At 40.1% G+C, this 24,274-nt stretch overlaps 1 long non-coding RNA gene across 1 annotated transcript in view; it reads left to right on the top strand.

The window, feature by feature from the left end:
- Positions 1-24,274, top strand: part of LOC122790053 — a 526,580-nt gene that overhangs the window by 173,473 nt on the left and 328,833 nt on the right. The window lies entirely within an intron of this gene.

Raw genomic sequence — 24,274 nt, 5'->3', positions numbered from 1 at the left:
ATCATCAAGTTTTGCCTCAGTGTGCAAAATGAGATATAGTATAGACTGGCAGAATTCTGCCAAGATAATTAATTGAAAATAGCAAGCACCCTTTTTCATGAGCTATAATGATGACTTCACCTATAGATATCACAAGACTATCAATATCAAAGTCAGATGAACTTTGCATTTTGCAGTTAGTGAAATAAGAGTTCTTAACATTCAGCACTAACATGACCTGTAGCTGACTGTGGCTCTGGCCATCAGCTTCTATTTGCAAAGTTTAAAATCAAGGACAAATTCAAGGCCAGTTTGATATAAGCACAATAACATTTCAAGATAGCATTTAATGGGGATGCAAAGCAGATTCATTGGATTAGACCTTGTGGATAGAATGCCTGAAGAACTTTGGATATGTCTGTAATACTGTACAGTGGGTAATAACAGTAGATTACACAAAGATTTAATTAATAAGGCAAAATGCCTGCCTGGGGAAGGCTTAGAAGAGGCCAAGGAAAGACTGATAAAAAAACAATGAAATATTATCCAAAAGAATGCAGAATTTCAGTGAATAGCAAAATAAGTTAAGGAGACATATTTAGATGTGCAGTGCAAATAGCAGAAAAGAGGCAACATAATTCTTGAATAAAAACTGCTTCCCCATATAGGAACAGGAACTGGTTTGATTATACCCTGAGACAGCATATGATGTAGGACAGGAGAGAACACAGGGCTTTGGTATAGTTGATGTGGAATAATTCCCTGAAAAGGAGGAATTTCCTCCCAATGCCATCTGTAACCCTGCTGAATCTGTATCAGAGCCCATTCATCTGAAACAATCTGTTGCCAAAGAGAAATGGAGATTCAGACTTTCTGGAGGGGATAAAGAATTGCCACTGTGGGAGGGGGAGACAATGTCCCTTATATAGCCATCCTGCCTTATTTGACTATCCTTTGTTCAGTGGAATTCCTGCTTTCCTTGTTGAATTTCCTTGCCACTGATTTTTTTGCCAGCATTTTATTGAGACTGTTTTATTTTTTGCAAAACTTGAATGATGGTGTAGAAAATCACTTGGAAAATCTGGAGAAGGAGGGCTGAAAAAGGCAAGAGATCCCCTGTAACAGCTTAGCACTTTCATCACATTTGTATAAGCTCTACAACAGAGGGTCCAAAGCTACATCTCCGGCCAATATATAATATGAAATCTAATTTTTAACACAGTCTGTGATGTTCTGAGAGCAGAGCCAGGCAAACCCCTTCACATTTTCTGCCTATGATGATATATTTAGTTTATTTTTTGCAATAGTATACAATAGATCCTGGTCTGTCCTGATATTGCACATTACTTTTATGAAGTCTGTCTAGTATTTTTTGTTGATCTGTTCCCTCTTCTGTACTCTTCTAACAGTGACGCATCTTGTTTGAATTGTTTTCTCTATTTGATGCTTCCATGATGGCATTTGATTTCTTCCCTTCCTTTACTGCCCTGTGTTTTTGTGGTGAGACTTTATCTGTTATCCATTTAGGGGGATCATTGTTCCATCATGCTGTGACATAACCTGTGTTAGACTTTCAACATTAAATCCTTCACTTTACAGGTACTCCATAACTTCAGCTTCTATTTGTTTAACTTCTACTTTACCAATCTTCTCTTCTTCATTCCCCCTTTGGGATCTTATTTTCTGTATTGTGACTGGGTGCCTTTGCCTGCATTTTTCTTTAAATATCTTTGGAGCTGCTTTTTTGTATTGATTTAGTTTGGCTTTCACCTTTGCATAAATATTGTATCATATCAGATCTATTTTTCTTTCCCATTTCTATGTTTCTTTTACACATTTCAAAAATCACCAGATTTGTTCTTTACATTTTCACACTTCCTCAGTCACTTCTTTTTCTAAACGGCCGAAGGTTTCTTGGTCTATATAATGCTTTTCATGAATCTGTTCTATTAATGAACACAAATTTGTATTTGAAGCCTTTGACAGTTTTTCTTGTGCAAATATTTCTTTCCTCTAATTTTTCTCTTAATCTTTTTGTACATCATCTATCCAGAAATTCTGAGCTTCTTACACAATAATAAGACTATATAATTTCTTTTTCTTATCCTCACCAGTCCACTCTATTATCTTTATGGCTTTTTTTGGCCTGCCAGTTTTTGTGGATTTTGTGGATTTTGTGGACTACTCCTTTCTTCTACAATAGGGAGGCAGTCTTCCCCCAAGCCTGGCCTGACCCCACTGTAGGAATGTGCTATGTTGAGGATTCTACACTGTCATTTTTCCAGTCCTGTAACCAGTGCACCTACCAGGCATGTTTTTATTCCTAGACTTGTACACCCGGCTGTCTTTTTTTACCTTTTAACCTACTTCTGTCCATGATATATATTGTATGTCTATCTATGAGTGTTGTCTTGGTGATATTTTGTAAAAACAGGGTCCACCTAGTGAAGGTACTCACCAAGACTTGAGGATGAAGTAAATTCCAACAGTATTACTCGCCTTTGCTTTCTGATTTTTGTCATCACTCCATTCAGTCAGTTCAATGACATTTATGAAGGAGAAGACCTGTTTTAGGTTTTAGCAACTGCAAGGAAAACCTTCGGCAGACCACCATGATGCAACTGTTAAAAAACCACAAATTTATAGAGTAAAACTGTAAAATGCAGGAATAAAAATTGGTCCAATAAGCGCTTTCGGCTAATATAGCGTTCTTCAGATCATATGTGAATCCTGCTACAAATTCTATTTAAAACCCAGATGCCCAATCATAAATATGGGGTGGATCACATATACAAATGCAGATTCATAGTCTTAGTATTGACTGGAAGCATGGCGGCCAACTGCAGTTCTAGAAATTAGTCAACAGCCAATAGTGAGGCATTCAGTGTTTCATAGTTTCATAGATAGGTATTAGGCTATTGGCCCTAGGGCCTATACAAGCCTAGCCACAAAGGTACCCTGGCTTTCGCCACCTAAGAAAATTATTTTCCTGTGCCCCTGTCGAGCAGAACCACAGAAGTGATCCGCAGGGTGAATTTCCTATTACCCATCCAATCATCAAGATTTTTCTTGAAGAGTGCTAATGAGGAGCTCTGTTTGACATAGATAGGTACTCTGTTCCAGAGAATGGGAAGTCTCTGGGACAGGAATCTATCCCTCCAGCATGTTCTGTTTATTGTGGTGACAAGGTTTAGGTCCCTAGAGCATGTAGCTCGGAGGGATTGGGATTTCTTTAAGTGGAGCATGTCCAACAGCTGTGGGTTTGACATAGCTTTGTATGTTAGGCAGAGATCGCCTCTGAGTAGGCGATATGCGACGGAGTAAAGCTAGAGTTTTTTGAGACGGTCTGGGTAAGGCATCTGTTTGAGGCCAAGTAATCCTCTTTGTGAGGTATTTTTGTGGCCTTTCCAGTTGTTGTAGATATCTTGTGAGGTACATACCAAAAGGGGTGTTGTACTCTATAATGGGTCTAATGAGTGATGAGTAGAGCGGAACAATGACCTCTTTTTTTCTGGATGAGAAACCTTTTGTGATGAGGTGTGCCATGTAGAAGGATTTCCTGACCACTGTTCCGATGTGATTAGTAAAGGAGAGACTACTGTCCACCTGTGTCCCAAGGTCTCTTCTCACACTTTCCTATTGTGGTATAGTGGTAACTTTCCTTTTGGATAAGCTTCTTAGTTTTAACCAATTGTTTTCTTAGACTTGTATCCCTGTGGTGATAGGTTACTATAGGACTCATTGAGTCCAGTCATCCTCTTGTGGCTCATTGCCATAGCAACAGAAAGTGTGTGTGACAATTCGTATTGGCAGAGGCAGCAAATGTGGCTGCTGGAAGCTTTGTAGCAGCAGTAAGAAACACTGCATCATGATAAATAAACTTTCTATGTTACATAGCCTCCTTAGGGCCCAATCCTTAGCTTCCTTGCTTTTAAGATGGGTCTTAATGGCACTACACTATTTAAGCCTGGAGGACAATGTGCTCTTAAATTAATAATCCAGTTAATTTCTCTAATTTATGTCCGATTCTTTATATCACCTTCTCTTGGGCTAGGTTGAATACATTCCAGGACTTTAAATTTAAACACATGTTGGATTATGAGCAATGTGCATAGCAAGCACATCGTTTAAATCAGCATTTCTTATGTCTCTCATATGATGTAGAATCTGATCCTTAAGGTGCTGATCAGCTTTTCCTACATAGAAAGCTCTACATGAGCAGCAAGATGCCATATAGACAAGATGTTGAGTAGTACAATTTGCAAATGCATCAAAAACACAGGTACTATTAGAGATAGGGTGAATAAAGGTGTTACTGCTGTTAATACGAGTGCAAGCTTTACAACGATGGCATCTTAAAGTGCCTTTTCTTACTGATGGTGTCTGGTGACCAAAGCCATCTTTATTACATAAGAGGCTTTTTATGTTCCGTTTGTTCTTGCACAAGAACCTGGGTTGGTCTCCTACGATATTTTTAATCCTCTCATCAGCAGTCAATATAGGCCAATATTTTCTAATGGTGTCACACTTGTTTATTATCGGTACTATACATCAAAAGACAAGTTGTGAGTTTCTGTTCTTATGTTCACCAGAGGATAGAATAGGCAATTGTTCAGCGTAGTGAGGATGGCCCTTAAGGCTCTTCATATTCTCAAGGTCCATTGGTCAGCTTGGGATCCGACTCTTTGTATCCACTTGCATGTAAATTACAGTGCAATTTGTCACATTCTGTTACAAAGTCAACCTCTGACATGCATACACGTGAGACCCTTATGGCTTGATCTTCAAAGATATTTTTAAAAATATGGTTGGGATGCATAGTCTGGAGATGTAGGTAATGGTTTCTCCAGGTGCTCTTCCTATGGAGCCCGGTCTGTATGCCAGTTTCTGGATGCAGCATCACCTTTACATCAAGAAAATCAATAACTTCTTTGGAGTAATCGACTTTAAAAACAAGAAATTTAGTGGTATTGTTCAGATAGTCAGTAAAAGAAATCAGTTGGCTAGCATCCCCTTTCCATAAAATAAAAATATTTTCTACAAAATGTCCATAGTAGAGTAGGTGTTTATGCCAAGGACTGGAATCATACAAGACCTTCTCTCTCTCCCACTGGGCTAATACTAGATTTGAATAACTATTGGCACAAGAGATACCCGTGGCAACCCCCCATATCTGTAGTTAAAGCTCCTACCCATACACAAAGATGTTATTTTCTAGCATCAGCTCTGACAGGAGGCATATGGGGTCCGTATTGATACCTAGATGTCCGATGAATAACTTCAATACCAAATTGATTCAGAATAACCATAAATAAACTATTGATGTCCGTCGTTACCAATAGTAAGTCTCTCATATGCTTGAGCCATAACCTTATTTCTTAGGTCAGTTAGGAAACTACCTGTGTCCTTGAGCACCATGGTGGCTTGTGCTAGGGCTTTGTTCAACTCATTTTCAGTGTACATCGAGAGAGGTTCCATTATCCACACTCTTCCCACCAGTATGGGTCATAGCGGGGGATCTGTAGGGTCCTTGTGGATCTTAGGAAGTCCACTGAAGGTTGATATGGTAGGGTGGATTACTTCAAAAAAGTCATATAGATCTTTGTTTAGCCGTCTTTCCTTGAGTAACTCATATAAGTGACTATTGAAGCTGTTAATCATCCTATCAACTTCTTTTCTATCTAATTTCTTGTAAGTCAGCATCAGTCGTATTCCTTGTGTACCATTCAGAGTCCATTACTACAATACCTCCTCCTTTGTCAGCCAGTTTAATAAGCAGATCTTCTCTATCTCTAAGCTCCTTGAGGGCATCCCGTTGCTGTCGTGTCATTATAGAAGCCTCCTTGCCGGTTGCCATTTCCTCTTGATTTGGCTAACTCAGTTTCACAAAGATGTATAAATAAATCCGGTTTACAAGTGTGAAAAGCCTATTTTTTATAACAAGTAGTGGGTTGATCATTCCCTGATCCAAAAACTGACCTGAGGGTGATATTTCTTCCAAATAGCCTTAGGTCTGTAACAAAGTCATTCAAACCAGATGATAGTGCTGGTATAAACCTCAGACCCTTGGTAAGCAAGGATATATGTTCAGAACATAATGTTAATTGAGAGAGATTAAAACTGTCTACATCTTTTTTTTTTTTCCATTTCCTTTCCTGGCTCTGCATTCTGGGGTTTGGGTGGAACTGTTTGACAAAAACCGGCAGAGGCCAGTTGAGGGAAAAAAATTACTGGGCCATTTTTGAGACTTTGCCATTTGCTCCACTGTTGTGCGATCTTGGAGTTAGTATATTCAAGTAGGGGGGATCGGGGTGGGTGAAGCCTCCCACTTTATTTTGTGTTTGGATTTTATTTTTTTTTTGTGGAGCAGAGATTTTTTTCCCTGGGAAAAAAAATCCCTGTTCAGTTTCTTCGATATTTAGTGGTTTTCAGTGTTCGGTAAGAGCATTCACTCTTTTTATCTTTCAACTGCGTAATATAGATGCAGTAAATAAATGACTGTAATCCCTTGTGATCATCAAAGACTACAAACTCAGATTTGCTAATTGCATTGATAGTGTACAGGCATCAGTAACCTTGAACTCTGCAGACTTATTTTTAATTTTTTTCCCCTCCCCTGCAACTGACCATCGTTTACCCCAGCTCCTCTTTTCATTTGCTGATTCTGTTGGACCTACCTAATCCTCCTCCATGCTCAATCTGACCCTACTCCAAGGAACCAGTGCAGTGTCAAGCTGCATTCCAGGGAATGTGCCTAACTCCTATTCACTTGTAGCAGTCTTGGCAGTTCTGCACCATCTGGAGTTGCATAGAAGCTTCCACCCAACTATGTGGGTCAGTCATCACGCAGCATGGAGCTTAGAAATCCTGTATGCTACATATTGCAGTGAGCCTTTAGGTTACCTTACTCCTGCAGGACGGGTATGCCAGCACTGACTGCCCAGTCCAGTCCACCCCCTGCAGTCCCTCTAGTGCCCCTGCTGCTAACTGAACATGGGTTTTCTAGGTAGAATTAAGGGTTTTACATGTGCCATGGGGCTGCTAGATTTATAAAATATTCACAACTGACAGTTTGTACTTGTGAGATCAGTACTACAGCAAAGATCCACTATATGAACCACTTATGAAAAATGTTATTGTGACATCTAAAATGTATTCAAAGAATATGTAGAAGCTGTATTGCAGTTCTGTGCCAAGCATTAGGGCAAAAGACTACTAATGAACCTCATCTTATGCCTTAAGGTATGATTTCCACAGCCTCCATTTACATACTATGTGATCAAGTCATTTATACAGAGCTCCTGATTAGCTCCTTAAAAGATGCTTAAACCTGGTGCAGTTACCTGATTAGCAAGTGAATTTAGAAAACATCAATAGAGAAATAAGGACTATGAGAGGAAAGCTTTCCAGTCAAGGCCAAAGGACTGTCACAAATACTCTGTGGATGATACCATATTTAGGTTGCAACCCTTTTAATGAGTCAAGATTTTTCTGCCCTCTCTAGTTGAGAAGGAACTATCAAATGTCACTCTGTAGGATACCGAACTATAGGTACAACAACCAAGAATGAGTGGAACAAGTTACATTAATTTACGTCAAGGGTGTTCATGGCCTTCATTATCTTCTAAGAGAAAACAAGTTGTCCTTTATGACTTTAATAAGAAGATGAAAGACAATCTGAAGAAACATAATGAGCAATCCATAGTGAGGATGTAGTGCATGCATTGCTGTGATTACAGTAAAATAACATTCTCATTCAGTGCTACTCCAGTGCAAACCCCAACCTTAATCAAGCTTAGAAGACTGCTTACTATTTTTAAGCACTCGATACATGCTGTTGAGATCACATCTGGGGGAAAACAAAACTGAAACAGTAGCACATTCACTCTTGAAGTAAATTTCTTGGCATCCATGTCTTGACCACATAATACATTTATGTTAAGATCTGACATGCAAGCATAATCCTCTCTAGAGTTCTTATAGAATAGTAGGTAATGGTATTCCTTGCCTGGAAGTTATTGTATAGGAACAAAAAAGTGGCATAATTATAAATTGAGTTAGGTTTAGGTAAAGATACACACACACACACACACACACACACACACACACACACACACACACACACACACACACACACACACACACACACACACACACACACACACCACACACCACACACACACACACACACACACACACACACACACACACACACACACACACACACACACTTTATAAAAGAGTGTTTTGTGTGTGTCTTAAAGCTAGGAACCCACAGCTTAGCTGCACAGGGTGGTCTAATCTCCTCCAAATGCAGTTTTCAGAATATAGCGTAGATGAGAATATCATAATTAACTTATAATATAATGTCACTGTATTCAACTAGTTCTGCAACATGAAATTCAATAAATCTATTTTTCCAATGTGTATTTAGCTTAAAATGTTTTGAAAAAGAATGGTAGCACTAACTCTTCTATTTGGGAGGGAGACATGATACCCTGAGGTGTTATAGTTCCACTTTGGGGGGGGGGGGGCTTGGATTGAGTGATTTTTATCAAACAGATTTTATTTATTTATTTATTTATTTTATTTATTTTACATTTGTTGACCGGGATAGTCTAGCTGGACATATATCCGTTTTCAGTAGAGGCCCGGGGAGAAAAGCTCCAATTACATGCAGTAAGCAATCATTAACAACAAAAAAAACAATAATAAACAAAAATACCAAATGGTACAATGGTAAACATGTGTAAGACTTAAAGAGAAAACAAAAACAGACTAGCAAACTCAAGACCAGTTAACAAAAAAAATAAAACAGCTGGTTAAAATAGAGATTTCAGGTATGCAGGATAAAAAGTTAGATTAATAAGAAAAAAAAAACAGATAAGGAATCACCAGATGGCATAACATGGAGAAGAAAAAAGAATAGATCAAATTTATGGTGGATTCAAAATAAAGAAGTAGCTGGTATCACTAAGTGTGTCATTTAGAGGCACAGTCAGGGGAGAGTGAGGGAAGTTAGGAGTAAGGGAGAAGTATTTTCAGTCAGGGTTAGCACAGGGACATAGCCAGTGAGTTTTAAGGTGCTCTTTGATATGTTTTTTGAAAAGGGATGTGGAGTCTAGGTTAGTTATTTCTTGAGGGAGTTGCTTCCAGATTTTCCTGACAGAATTTGAAAATAATGAGTCGCCAGCTTTATTGTAAGATTTAGTCGAGGCTACTAGGAGTTTATTAGCAGAGCGGAGTGTGGCTAGGTTTTTATAAGGTGTAATCAGTTTTGTAAGGCTAGGGGTAGCATCAGGGTAGTAAAGGGACTTATGAATGATAATTAGTTGTTGATAGAGTAAGTGGCTATTAAGTTCTAACCAATCCAGTTGCCTGAGGTTGAGACAGTGGTGAGTTCTGAAGGGAGTAGTAGTAATGAATCTAGTTATACTGTTATAACAGGTAGAGAGTTTGGTAATGTTATTTTTTGATAAGTTAGTATATATGGCAGAGGCATAGAAAAGAGTGGAGATCAGGTGGGTTTGGGCAATGGTTTTTCTAGCTGCTGGGGTAAGAAAGGGTTTAATTCTAAAGAGAGTACCTATTTTTTTGTTAACTGATTTAATGGTGTTGTTAATATGGTCATCAAAATTAAGACGGTTATCAATAGTTATACCTAATAGCTGAGTGGTCATATCTGGGTTAATACAGGTAGCATTATTAGAGGAGATAGAGAAGAAAGGTGTGGAAGATTTGTGAGTGGGAGAAAAGAGAAGAAGTTTTTTTTTCTTCGGATTTAGAAGGAGGGAGTGTTCCATAAACCACTTTTCAACATTATGGAAGACTGTTTGGGTTAGGGACTGGAGGGAGGAAACATTATTAGCAGCACAGATTAAAGTTGAGTCATCGGCATATTGAATGCAGATGGCTTGGGGTATGTTCACGTGTAGGTCATTGATAAATAAAGAAAAAAGCAAGGGACCTAAGATTGAGCCTTGTGGAACCCCTATGTTTACTGGGAGTAAGGAAGATAGGTTATTATCCCATAGCACTGCTTGTTGCCTGTTTTGGAGATAACTCCTAAACCATTGTAGTGCTTGTGAGCCAAGAGAATAGAGATTTAGTTTGTTAAGAAGTATGTTATGGTTAACCATGTCAAAGGCTTTTTACAGGTCTAGGAATAGTGCAGAGGAGAGGAGATTATTGTTCTTATTATTATTTATAATGTCAGTAAAGGAAAGGAGGGCAGTTGTAGTGCTGTGGGAAGGTCTAAAACCATGTTGACGATTTGCTAGAAGTCTGTTTTGTAGAAGGTAGTTGAGAAATTGTTTGTGTATGCATCTTTCCATAATCTTTGATAAAGGGGAGAGTAAGGCAATAGGGCGAAAGTTTGAGAACTCAGTAGAGGAGCCCCCTTTGTGTAGAGGAATTATATGAGATATTTTCCATAAGGTGGGGATTTTCCCTTCAGAGATACTTCTATTAATAAGTATGGATATGGGGTAGTCTATAGCTTCTGCAGCAATTTGTAGGTATTCAGATGGGAGTTGGTCAGCAGATGGAGTGCAAGGTTTAAGTTTCTTGAGAAGCTTATAGATAAGAGATGTAGCCACAGGTTGAATGTGAAAGGTGTTAGAGGAGGTATTAGAAGTATTAGGTAAGGTAGAAGTGGACGTGGGTAATGAATTAGCTAGGGTTTGAATAACTTCTGTAAAATACTTGTTAAAGGCATCTGGGATCAGAGTGGAGTTGCTAAGGTTAAAGCCAGAAGGGGTAGGAGTAGTTGTATGTCCTGGTTTAAGAAGTTTGTTTATGCCTGACCAGAATTTTTGAGGGGTTTGTTGACTGGTTTGTTGAAGGTGAAGATAAAATTCCTTTTTGTCTGTGAGAGTATCTTTCTTAGTGGCATTTCTTAATTGTTTAAAGAGGAGGTGATCTGATGGACATTTGGTAGCTCTCCATTTAGCCCAAATTTTATTTCTAAGGATCATTTTGTTCTTAGTTTGTTTAGTTAGCCATGGTGCCATTTTGGATCTTATCCTAGTAGTGCGAATGGGAGCATGAAAGTCAAGGATCTGTATAAAATTGGTATTAAAGTAGGTCACTGCTTCATTAAGTTCAAGGTGAGTTAGTTGATGAATCATTTTTTACTGAATTATTGGCCATGAACATCTGTTCTGTTTGTGAGGAAACAATTCTGAGTCCATACATCTTGTTTAAAAGGAATGGTAGTGTATCTAAAAGTTGATGTTACAGACAGAAGGTCATATTTTATTTGAGATGTAACAATCCATTTAGAAGTAGCTCTGTAATGCACTAGATAAACACTAAAACTTTTCCTAGAAAAACTGAGTTAAGATATTTTGGCCCTAAGAGTATCTGTGCAGGTCTTGAAAGGCAAAACAGTGTCTAGCCAGGTATATAGATTTTAAAGAACTCTCTCATTGAATATAATCTACATTATAGGACCTGACGCAGCAGCTGGAAGAAGTCTTCCTTAGACTCCTAGAAATGCTAAGAAAATATATTAGTTTTACTGAACTTTATTCTAATCCCTAAGGTATAGCATTTTTACTCTTCTACATATAATTAGCTATGAACATGAGATTTTTCTGAAGAAAAAGCATTTAAGAAGACAGAGAAAGGATGTGTTCGACAGCAATGTCTCTAGTATGCTTTGACTTTGTATTTACAGAAGAATGCAATGAGGTAACATTTCATTGTCTGCATAATGCATTCAGTCAATGCATTTCACTTGACCTGTCAAATTACAACACAGCTGCAGAGTGTATATCCTGATCATCTGATATTTATATAACCAGACCTAGTGAGGATTGTCTGTGTCCTGTAACACCTATCACTCCGTTCAGTGCTCAAGGATTCCTAAGGGCTGTGTTTCAGAATAAGGACAGTTATGTTTGTTCCTGAACTATTAGCCATCTACTATTAGTTAACTACATTTATTTGACATTTCTTTACCAGGAAAGTCCAACTGGGTATGAGCCCATTTTCAGTGGAGGCCCAGGGAGAAAAGTTCCACAATACAATTTATTTATTTTTATTTTACATTTGTTTACCGGGATAATCCGAGTGGACACGTGTCCATTTACAGTGAAGGCACGAGAAGAAAAGCTCCACATTCTGTACAGAAAGCAAATAGCTGAACAAAATTATAACAATATTTTCATCTATACAGAAGCAAAAAATTAACAATAGATAAAAATACAACTTTTGATACAAAAAACAAAAATTTGACACTAGATAAAAAATACAACTTTCAATACAGAAACAGAAATTGACACTAGATAAGCATTATAACAGAGACAGACTACTTAGAAATGAATTGGTGTAAGTTTAGTATGAGCTAGTATAACTATTAGACACTTGAGCAGAAAATAAAATTCCTGATACTGTAAAAAAATACAATAGGTATAATTGGAAATTAAGCTATCTGGGGTGGTAGAAACAGAGAGGGTTAGGTAATGCATGGACATAACCAGGAGTTTATTAAGTGTAATTTAACTTTTTGAACAGGGTAATAGTGGAGGCAGAAGATAAAGCAGGGGGAAAGTTATTCCAGGATTTAGCTAAGTTATTGAAGAATAGTGCTTTACCTGCAGTGTTGTTAGCCTTAGAGATGCAAAGGAGTGATTTGTCAGTGGAGCGAAGGGGATGATTTGCTTTGTAGGGCGTGAGTAGGTGACTTGTGGTGAGGTTTTATCGGGATGTCTCACAGTATTGTAGGGAATGATAAGTTGATGGTAATTGAGTAGTTGGGGAAATTCTAGCCATTGTAGTTCCTTTAGAGCCTGACAGTGATGGGTTCTGAAGGTGCAGTTATTAGCGAACTTGGCAATTTTGTTGTAACATGTCACAAGTCTAGCAAGATCATGTTTTCTGATATGGGTAAGGATTGATGCTGCATACATTAGAGTGGACAATAGATGGGTTTGGGCTAGGGAGATTCTCGCTTGTTCTGAAAGTTTTTATGTCCGTGTAGTGTTCCTATTTTTTATGGAGTTTTTGATGATTTGTGAAATGTCGACATCAAACTGTAGGTTTTAAACAGAATTAAAAAACAACATTGGTTACAAAGAGACAATCACACAGGATTACAAACAGTTTTGCTTTGAGGGAAGAGTGAAGATTGGTTAGAACAGGTGAAGTGTATAGAACTGATAGTAAGAGATGGGTAGAGCCAAGGGTTACTCTTGTGGAGCTAGAGATGAATTTCCTAGCCATATACAGCATGCCCAATTTTTGATTATTTTTTATGTTGTTGCTGATATACAGGTCAAACTTAAGATTGTTGTTGATAGTTGCATCTAACAGTTTTGTGTGTGAAACCACATTGATGTGTATTGTTCAGAGAAGTAATAGCAAAGTTAGAAGTGTCTGGAGAAAATTGTTTTGGTAAAATAGAAGTTTAGTTTTTTTGGGGGGGGGGTTAGTAGTAGATGGTTGGTGGTGGTGAGCCAATGGAATTAAATACTGCTTAAGTTAAGCCCTGTAGATGAGAAAGATTCCTGGTACAGCAGATTAATGTAGTGTAGTCAGCATATTGAATTACAGTGGCTTGTTTGGTGGCAGTATTAAGAAGGTTAATAAAAATGTTGAAGAGAATTGGACCTAGTAATAAGCCTTGAGGTACTACAGTGCTGACTGGTATGTCAGGAGCGAAATTAGAGTTCCATTTGACAGATTAGCTATCACTGTAACAGATATCAGTGAACCATTGTAAGGATGTTTCAGTTAAGCCCATTAGAGATATTTGGGATAAGAGTTTGGGGGGGAGGGGGGACAGTATCAAAGGCTTTGGATAGATCTAAGACCAGAGAAGAGACAAAGTTTCCTGAGTCAGTACTGAAGAAGTGGTTTATGATACATTTTTTCTAGAAGTTTTAATAGCGGTGAAAGAATAGCAATTGGCCTAATGTTAGAAATTTCTGTTGAAGTGCCACCTTTGTGGAGGGGAAGGATGAAGGATTTTTTCCACAGGGAGGGGGTCCATAAGCTTCCATTATAGTAATGATTATGGAGACTGGGTAGGCAATTGAGTCAGCAGCCAGTTTTAAGAATTCATTAGGAAGATTGTCTGCAGAAGGATAACTTGGCTTGGGCTTGCACAAGAGGGATTTGATGAAGGAAGTGGGAACTGGTTGAAGGGAAAATGTGAATTTACAGGTAATAGAAGGCTGAGAGAAAGTAGAGGGTGATGGAGGGAATTTGTTGGTGATGGGAAGCTATGTTATCAATAAAGTAAGAGTTGAAATGAGATGCTATGTCAGGGGAGATACTATCATGGGTTCACTACATAATACCAAAATTCCACAATCCCGAGATTCTGAATACCATTGACCAGAATCTCGAGATTGCAGAATCTTGAAAATAGTGAATGGGGATTGCTGTACAGTGCAGAATGGGAACTTTGACATTCACTCCACTGTAGTGTAATCTCGGAGTTGATATATTTAAGTTGCAGGGGGTGCAGATGGGCTTGCCCTGCATAAACGTTGGAATAATTGGCTTTGTGTTTTACTTTTTTTTTTTTTTTCCCCACTTCTCCATTTTCACAGTCTTGAGATTGTGGAATTTTAATATTTAGTAATGAACCCACTATCACAGGAGGGATGGGGGAGGGCTGACCTCCTGGATGTAGGATTTTTATAGTGAGCCAGAAGGCTTTTGGACTGGATTTTGTGCTGATCGTGTAGATTTGCATAGAATTGTTTATCTAAATTAACCTGTTTTTACAAGGTTATGCAGTGCTTTGAATTGCTGTACATTATGAGTCTTATGTTTAGGTAAGTTGTCCAAACCTTGTCTCATTTTTGCATGAATGATCTGGTATAGGCAGAAAGCCAAGGAGTATAGTTGGTTTTGACTCTTTTCCTTCTGGTGGTAGCTAAACTGTCTAAGGTGTTTAGGAATGCAGAATTAAATTATTCAACTGCATCATCTAGCAGTAAGTATTTAAGGAAGGACCAATTAATGGAGTTCAGTATATTTGTAAAGGTCTGCTGGTCAAAGTTGAAGAGGTTTCATGCCATCTTGTAGATATGTTATCTGCATGAATGAGAGACAAGTCTAGTTGTGCAGATGAGGTGGTGATCACTGATAGAAGCTGGAAATGTTTTGGATAAAGAAAAATTGCTAGGATGGAAGACAAAACTCCAATCAATAATTGAGCCATTTTGATTTGCAGAACTGGTAAAGGTTGGGCAAGTAATTAGTTGAGAAAATCAAAATAGGTTTATGCTATCTGTGGGGAATTGTAAGTTAAGTTTCCACCAGTCAATGTTGACATCACCTAATATTACTGTTTCCAGAGAGATATTTTTGACACCTATAACAGGATAATTCCCAGAGTTGATAAGTTATTACCAGGGGTCATGTATAAAGCTATAATGCAGAGACTTTTATTGTTTAATTTAAGGTAGGTGATCAATACTTCAGCTTTTGTCAAAGGAGGGTATGTATTGTTTGTGAGGGGGGGGTTAGGAGAAGAATCAGGATATATTACTGCAACACCTCCTCATTTTCTTTTATGTCAGTCAGCTCTGAACACATTAAAGCCAGGAGGAAGTACTTTGGCATCTTCTATGTGCAGTTTAAGCCAGGTTTCAGTTATTACTAGTTTGTCAAGAGATTGTGCAGTTTTTCAAGCATGCAACTCAGAGATTTTGTTGCACATGCTATGTGTGTTTAATGAGAAAAATTTAAGCTTATTTCATGAACCTAGAATATGAGCTGATGATGGAAATGAGTAATGTTGGGACCAGGTTTAGGGTGGTGGAGGAATTTCAAGATTGTATATTAAAGGTAAGATTTAATTTTAGATAAATTGTCAGTTTTAATGTTAAACAGGAATAGCTGTGTCTGAAACAGTTCAAGTTGTCTGTGTGAAAGAGATGAGCAGTGATGGGTAGGAAGTAGTAATTTGTGTTACTGGTGTAAGAGGGAGTGTCTGCAGGAGAGCTTAGATAGGTTGGATAGGAACTAGATACCATTTCAGATTAAAGATTATTAGAGAGGTAATCAGAAAAAACTACCCATGTGGATAACTGGAGGAGAGTAGTAAAGTTTGTAGAAATTAAGGAAGGGGAGTAGTATGTAGATAGGATGCTAATGTGATATTAATAGAAATATGTTGAGAGATGGAGTGTATTGTGAAGGCTGCCAGCCTAGCTAGATAGAATTTTGTAAATAATTCAGTGTCATTGTAAATATTAATATAATCCACATGCATGTTTTTACAAATGTAAGAAAACTGTGTTATATGTTCTGAGCTTCAAAAATGTAACCGCAGTCCACCCTACTGTAAGAAAGCTGATAAATGAAGCATTTTGTGACTCTTTGATCTCAAGCTCAAAGACAGGATGTCTGGACTAAGAAATTCTTTCTATTGTGTTAGGACAAGAGTTAATTACTAGGTTTTATATGTAAAGTGTCCTTTATTGCTGTGGTTTCCTGGCAGGTGCAAGATTACAAACAAATGATACATTTTGAATTCTGTGAGCCTGGGAAACTTCAGCAGAGCTGTCAAAAATTATGTAATGTGAAATGGCTCAGCAGTATTGGGTGTTATCAATTTAAGACTTTCTCAGAGAGAAAGATTTGATCATTTTGGATTTTGTCTGAAGCCGACAACAACTCACTAGTATTTTGCCATGTAAGTAGTGTTTAGAACTTAGTATTTATCTTAGAGTTCGATAGGAATTTAGTCAGATCAGTCTAGCTGTTTTCTCTATTTATGTCAGACTATCCTAAAATATTGTTTTAAAATTCCAGTGATTTCTGAACTCTTGATTAGCACTTTGTTGAATTAATGAGATTTGACTTGTGCTTTTATTAATTATTATTAAACATTTTTAAACCTTTCAACTGTGGCTGTTTTGTGTAGAGATAATTTAAGCTCTTAGTACTTGCATGTATTTGGTGATACAGTTCAAGCCACTCCAGTAGTCTTGCTGCATAGTCACACTTACTATTTGGATAACAGTAATATTACACAGTGAAATTGGTTATCCTTTGGGAAAGGCCTTATAGTAGCTGATATTAGTGGTTGGTGGCAGTTGGAACTACCTTATAGTCTGGGCAGAAAGGGGGCATACCTGGAGAACCTGTGCCAGCCTTCCCCAGGAGTGTCTGTGTGTTTTGTATCAAATCTTAGTGTGGGTGGGTAAGGACACAAAGCACTGGTTGGACAGAGAGGGTGCTGGAGGTTTTACCTTGACCATTAGGCTGAGAGCTGGACCCTATAGATGTGCCAGTGGGTAGTCTTATTGGGGATCTGGAGAGAAAGGGAGAAACCAGCTCCAGGCTGACTGTGATCTGTGTGTGTTCTTAAGGGAAATTGTACTTTACTGTATGTGTACTTGTTATCCTTCCCAATGTACACAACCCTTACTGGTGCTAGTGGTGAGGACTGAGGCTCCTTGATTACTGAGTCAGTGCATGGGCATCGCATATTAATTTTTTGGCAGTGGCAGGATATCCACATCAGATATTGCTTGAGTTAGCCACATGACATATTAATTGGCTTGTAGTTGTGTGGATAGTTCATTCCTGTAGCTTGAAAACAGTGATCACTGAAGGTGCTTTGTACTCTAAATCAGCCACACAGTGAATATTCAGAGTTCAGATCACCATTTTATTTCTTTTGTTAGCTTACTTAGTCAGGGAGAGCAGGCAAGCATGTCGGCAGAAGAGTATGGTAAGCTGACAAGGAGCCAGTTGGCTGAGATCTGCCAGGCTAAAGGTGCATGGAAATCTGACTAAGGCAGACATTATTGCAATTTTGGTCACAACTGCATCCAAGAATAGTGACCAGGAGGATGATCGGACTGGCCATGGAGATGTACAACATTTAGAGAATGGACAGCTCAACCTTTCTGCAGAGGACTTAAAAATCCATCTGGAGCTAAAGCAACTTGAGTTGTAGGCCAGGTGTTTAGAAACAGAAGTAGCAGAGAGACTGAGACATCTATAGGCTGGTGAAAATGAGACACTGCTATGCCTGGAAGCTGAGGAGAAGGAGAGACAGAAGTAGCACAAAAAGGAGATGCTGGAACTTTGCCAGAGTCATGGAGGTAATGGAGAAGGGAGTAACTGGACCCCAGAAGCACAAAATGTCAGCAAATTTCTTCCACAGTTTATAGAGGGGGATAATTTTGATAGTTTCATTCATATGTTTGAGAGGGTATGTAAACGGTATGATGTTGACCAAAGACTCTGGGTACAGTTTCTGTGCCCCTTACCCCACGGCAAAGCTATAACTGTGCTGTCTAAACTACCTGATCATGAATTGTTTGATTACACTGCTGTTAAGAATTGTAAGCTAACACCTGAAGCTTATAGGAAAAAGTTTCATGATCAAAGACGCAAGGCAGATGAAAGTGTGTGTGAATATGTTGCTGAACTAAGCATTTATTTTGATAGGCAGCTAAGTAGATGTCAAGTCACCCATTTTGAAGGGCTGGCAGACCGTTTGATGAGGGAGCAAGCCCTTAGCACTTTGTCTGAGGACATGGGGATCTGGTTAGCTGATAGACAGTGTGCTACTTCAGATGAATTGGGGAAGAAGGGAGACCTATACCTAGCAAGCAGGGCATCACAGCACAGGAAAGGGACACCCATTGCTGATCATGGGTCTAAAGGAATCTATGATTGGCAGCCCAGACTGCCCCAACAGAATCTGACAGTAGCAGGGGAAGCCACTAGTCCAGGATTTAGGGTTAAATGTTTTGAATGCAACCAGTGGGGCCATGTGGCATACATATGTCCACAGATGCAAGGTTGGGAACAAAATCTGAGGTAGCCAGTAAGTGGGAAAGACAAAATGCCAACAGTAGGTTGTCTTGAGACAACAAGGGTACAAAACTACCACAAGAGGTTATGTCCTATCATAGTAAATGGCAGAGACCATTGCTAAGAGAGACATAGCCTCTGACATAACCATTGTGAAGCCTGCAGTGGTTACAGAGGAGCACTATCTACCTGGGAAGTCTACTCCAGTCAGAGCTTTACGAGGGACTCCATTCCATATACCTTTTGGCTAGGGTTCATCTAGACTGGGAGGGTGGAAAAGGAAGCCAGCAAGTAGGTGTGTTTGAGGATATCCCTCCAAATGTCCTGATAGGGAAGGATTTTGGTGAGGCAGTACCATGTGTTAATGTAGTTACATGCAGTCAGGCTTGGAGACAAGCAAGTGGGTCTGGTATCCTTGGGGAGACCCAGTCAGACCGCATACTTGCAGCCAGGAATGGTGAGGTGGTTACTTCAGGGAGAGAGCTACCCTGTAGCAGTGAGACTGAAGGTGGGCCACAGCTGCTTGTTGGTACTGATGGTCCCTAGGACAGAGTGACTGCAAAGGTAGAGGCGAGTAGTATTACACAGGCTGACCGTGAGGCACTGCTGTCAGAGGATGCCAGAGTTCCTGTGGAAGGGGAGCTGGGAAGGGTTACAAAGAGAAAGTTGAGACAGGCTCAGCTCTCAGACTCTACATTACAAGGCCTGAGAGAGGTAGCTAGTTTGGCACCCGATTCTCACAGGAAGGGGGATTCTGTATACTGGAACAATGGGTTAATGTATAGAGAGTAGACCCCTGAAGGAGGGCTAGAAAGTGAGATAATACAGCATTTGGTAGTGCCTAGAGCCTACCATCTGGTGCTTCTAGCCGTAGCCCATTATATTCCCTTTGCAGGTCATATGGGCATAAAATGTACAAAGAGATGTGTTATGCAGAACTTCTATCGACCTGGGATTTCCAGAGATGTAACAGGGTATTGCAGGACCTGTGAGCAGTGCCAAAAGGTAGGCAAGGTAGGAGACAAGGTGAGAACTCCTTTTGGTGCCTTTGCCTGTGATTGAGGAGCCATTTCAGAGGTTAGCTATGGATATTGTGGGGCCTCTGAGTACCCCAAGTTCCACATGGAAAAAGTATATCCTAGTGGTAGTTGATTATGCTACAAGATACCCTGAGGCAGTGGCTTTGTCCTCCATTCAGGCAGAAAAGATGTCAAATGCTTTGTTAGAGATTTTCAGCAGGGTAGGTTTCCCAAAAGAAATACTGACTAACAGAGGTACCAATTTCATGTCAGACCTGCTGGCTTGTCTGTGTAAGTACTGTGGGATGAAGCACCTGAAGGCCACCCCCTACCATCCCCAGATGAATGGTCTTGCTGAAAGTTTAAACTCTACAATCAAGTCCATGCTACAGGCATTTGCAGACCAGTTTAAGAGGGAGTGGGACACACATTTGCACCATCTGTTTGCTTAAGGAGAGGTTTTTCAGGAATACACAGGTTTTTCACCCATTGAATTTCTGCATGGGCATAGGTTGAGAGGGCCTCTGGATTTAATTTGTGATGAGTGGGAAGGTGAGCGTGAATCTCACAAGGAGTTTGTTGTGGCATATGTCCTAAACCTCAAGACAAGACTCAGGGAGCTCATGGGATTGGCCCAGGAGAACGTGGCAAAAGCCCAACAACAGAAAAAGGTCTGGTATGACAGGAATGCTCAAGTTAGAGAGTATGCTGTAGGGCAGCAGGTAATGGTTCTCATTTCTGTCATACACAGCAAGCTGCAAGCACCCAGGGAGGGACCCTACAGAGAGGTAAAGAAGGCCAATGATGTTAACTACATGTTGGAACTGCTAGGCAGGAGGCAGGACCACAAATTGTGTACCATGTTAACATGATTAAACCTTACCATGATAGGAAGGCCCTTGTACTGAGTATTTGCAGTGGATTGCAGGATGAGTCTGAGGGAGATCTGGTGACTGATCTCTTAAGTGAGGCTCGGACTGACACCTCATTGGAAAGGGTAGCAATGTCTCAGCAGCTATCTCATACCCAGGTTCGAGAAATTCAAGCTAGTGTTACAGGAGTTTGGGGACATGTTCACTGGGAAACCAGGGTGCACCCACCTGGTGCAGCACCAAGTGGATACAGGACCCCAAAGGCCTATTAGGCAGGCCATTTATAGGGTGCCTGAGAGAGTAAAACGGACTCTGAGGGAGAAGATGCAGGAAATGTTGGAACTAGGGGTAATTCAAGAGTCCAACAGTCTTTGAGCCTCCCCAGTGTTGCTAGTGCCAAAGAAAGATGGCAGCACTAGGTTCTGTGTGGACTACAGGAAATTAAATAGTCACACAGCGTCAGATGCTTACCCCATGCCTAGGTTAGATGAAGCCCTATGATAAAGGTAAGCTGGGTGGGGCTAAGTATCTTACCACCACTGACCTCACCAAGGGTTACTGGAAGGTGCACTTGGCTCCCAGTGCTAGAGAGAGGTCAGCCTTTGTGACTCCTTTTGGCTTGTATGAGTTCACAAAGATGATCTTTGGCATGAAAAATGCCCCAGCAAATTTCCAAAGTCTGGTAGATGATATCCTAGCAGGACCAGGAGGGTTTGCCCTTGCTTACCTAGATGATATTGCCATCTATGGCCATTCCTTGCAAGAGCACATTCAACATGTCAGGGAGGTACTGGTCAGACTACAGAGGGCAGGGTTGACCATTAAGCTGAGCAAATGTCAGATGGGTATGGCAGAGGTCTCCTACCTGGGACATAGAGTTGGGAGTGGTAAGATCAGGCCAGAACCTGCCAAAGTGGAAGCCATTCAGACATGGCCTGCACCTGTTACCAAAAAGCAGATGAGGGCATTCTCAAGGACAGCAGGGTACTACTTAAAGTTTGTCCCCAGTTATAGTACCATAGCTACTCTCCTCACAGGCCTGGCAAGGAAAAAAGAGGCCAGATAAGGTATTGTGGACCACAGCATGTGAGCAGGCATTCCAGAAGCTTAAAGAAGCTTTGGGAGGACCCCCTGTGTTAGCCAGTCCAGATTACAGCAAAGAATTTGTTGTGCATGTGGATGCTTCGAACCATGGGGTGGGGGCTGTATTTAGACAGATTTCTTCAGTGAGAGAAGAGCTCCCAGTGGTTTATCTCAGTTGTAGGCTTCAACCCAGGGAGGAATGCTATGCAGCTGTAGAAAATGAAGGTCTTGCTTAGTAGTCTGGGCATTGCAGAAACTTCAGCCTTAGTCTGTATGGAAGAAAATTCACTGTAGTTACTGGTCTCAATCCCCTAACATGGTTATACCAAGCCAGCCAGCAAAATGCCAAGTTGCTAACATGGAGACTTGGGTTGCAAGCATATATGTCACTGCAGCACCACAGTGGGGTTAACAACGCCAACACAGATGAGCTTTCAAGACAGGGAATGGAGAAAGGTATACTCAACTAGACCTAACCCTCTCAAGCAACATTTCTCAAGGGTCACTTGAAAAACTAGCTTGAGTTCTTGGGAGGGGGGCTGGAGATATGTAAAGGCTGCCTGCCTAGCTAGATAGAATTTTGTAAATAATTCTATGTCATTGTAAATATTAATATAATCCATAGGTGTGTTTTTACAAATGTAAGAAAACTGTTTTATATGTTCTGAGCTTCAAAAATGTAACCACAGTGCACTCTACTGGAAGAAAGCTAAATTAAGCAGTTTGTGACTGTTTGATCTCAAGCTCGGGAGACAGGATGTCTGGACCAAGACATTATTTCCATTGTCTTAGGCCAAGAGTTAATTACTATCTTTTACATGTAACATGTCCTTTATTGCTGTGGTTTCCTGGCAGGTGCAAGATTACAAACAAATGTTAAAGTTTGAGTTTTGTGAGCCTGGGAAACTTCAGCAGAGGTGTCAAAAATCATGTAATGTGAAATGAGTTGGCAGTATTGGGTGTTATCAGTTTAAGACTTTCTCAGAGAGAAAGATTTTGGATTTTGTCTGAAGCTGACAACAATTCATCTGTGCTTTGCCTTGTAAGTGGTATTTAGCACTTAGTATTTCTCTAAGAGTTAGATAGGAATTTAACCAGATTAGTCTAGCTGTTTTCTAGGGGCGGCCACGGTGGTGCAGTGGTTAGCATTGCTGCCTCACAGCAAGAGGTTCTCCGGTTCGATCCTCGGCTGGGGTGCCTTCTGTGCGGAGTCTGCATGTCCTCCCTGTGGTCACGTGGGTTTCCTCCGGGTGCTCCGGTTTCCTCCCACATCCCAAAGACATGCTGCAGGTGGATTGGACACTCTAAATTGGCCCTAGGTGTGCGTGTGAGTGTGCCTTCTGTGGAAGGTTGGGCGCCGGGCTGGCAACTCAACACCGTAAAACTCCACTGCCATTCAATGTGCAGACAAGGTGATCCGCTGTGGCGACCCCTAACCGGGAAAAGCCAAAAGAAGAAGTCGTCTAGCTGTTTTCTATATTTGTGTCATACTATACTACAATATTGTTTTAAAGTTCATGTGATTTCTGAACTCTTGATTAGCACTGTGTTGAATTGATGAAATTTGTCTTGTGCTTTTATTTATTAAATATTTTTTAAAACTTTCCACTGTGGCTGTTTTGTGTAGAGATAACTTAAGCTCTTAAAAAGTACTTGCATGTATTTGGTGATACTGTTCAAGCCACTCCAATATTCTTGCTGCTCAGTCACACTTACTATTTGGATAACAGCAATATTACACAGTGAAATTGGGTACCTTTTGGGAAGGGCCTTATAGTAGCTGATATTAGTATTTGGTGGCAGTTGGAACTACCTTAAAGTCTGGGCAGAAAGGGGACATAGCTGGAGAACCTGTGCCAGCCTTCCCCAGGAGTGTCTGTGTGTTTGTATTTAAATAAAATCTTAAAGTGTGTGTGTGTCAGCTACTTGGGCAGGAACACAAAGCATTGGTTGGATAGAGAGGGTGCTGGAGATTTTAGCTTGACCACTGGGCTGAGATCTGGGCCATATAGCTGTGCCAGTGGAAAGTCTTATCAAGGATCTGGAGAGAAAGGCAGAAACCAGTCCCAGACAGACTGTAATCTATGTGTCCTCTTAAGAGAAATTTTACTTTACTGTGTTTGTACTTGTTATACTTTCCAATGTGCATGCCTCTCGGTGGTGCTAGTGGTGAGGATTGAGGCCAGTGCACGGGCATCACATGTATAAATGAGGAGGGTGGAGCTAACAGACAAAGGGGTGTGGTGTGGATAGGATTAAATTTAGAGGTAGTGGGTTTGGGTGGGATTTGATGTCAGGTTGGGGAGCGAAGTGAGCCCAGAGGACGAATGGAGTGGGATGACATCCCAGAGACTAAGAATCTTCAGGTAAGTACTCTTAAATTTTCTATCGGTGAGGCAGCAGCAAATCTATTTAAAATGCTTGTTATGTGGCCAGTCAAGTACTGGGAGCAGTAAAGTAGTGTATATAAGGTTACATGCACAGTATTAAAGAATATAAACTTACGGTCATCCTGTACTCCTCCTT

Source organism: Protopterus annectens, chromosome 15.part0, assembly GCF_019279795.1.
Source record: "Protopterus annectens isolate FY-2018-M chromosome 15.part0, PAN1.0, whole genome shotgun sequence".
NCBI lineage: Eukaryota > Metazoa > Chordata > Ceratodontiformes > Protopteridae > Protopterus > Protopterus annectens.
This window is presented reverse-complemented; position numbering and strand designations above follow the sequence as displayed.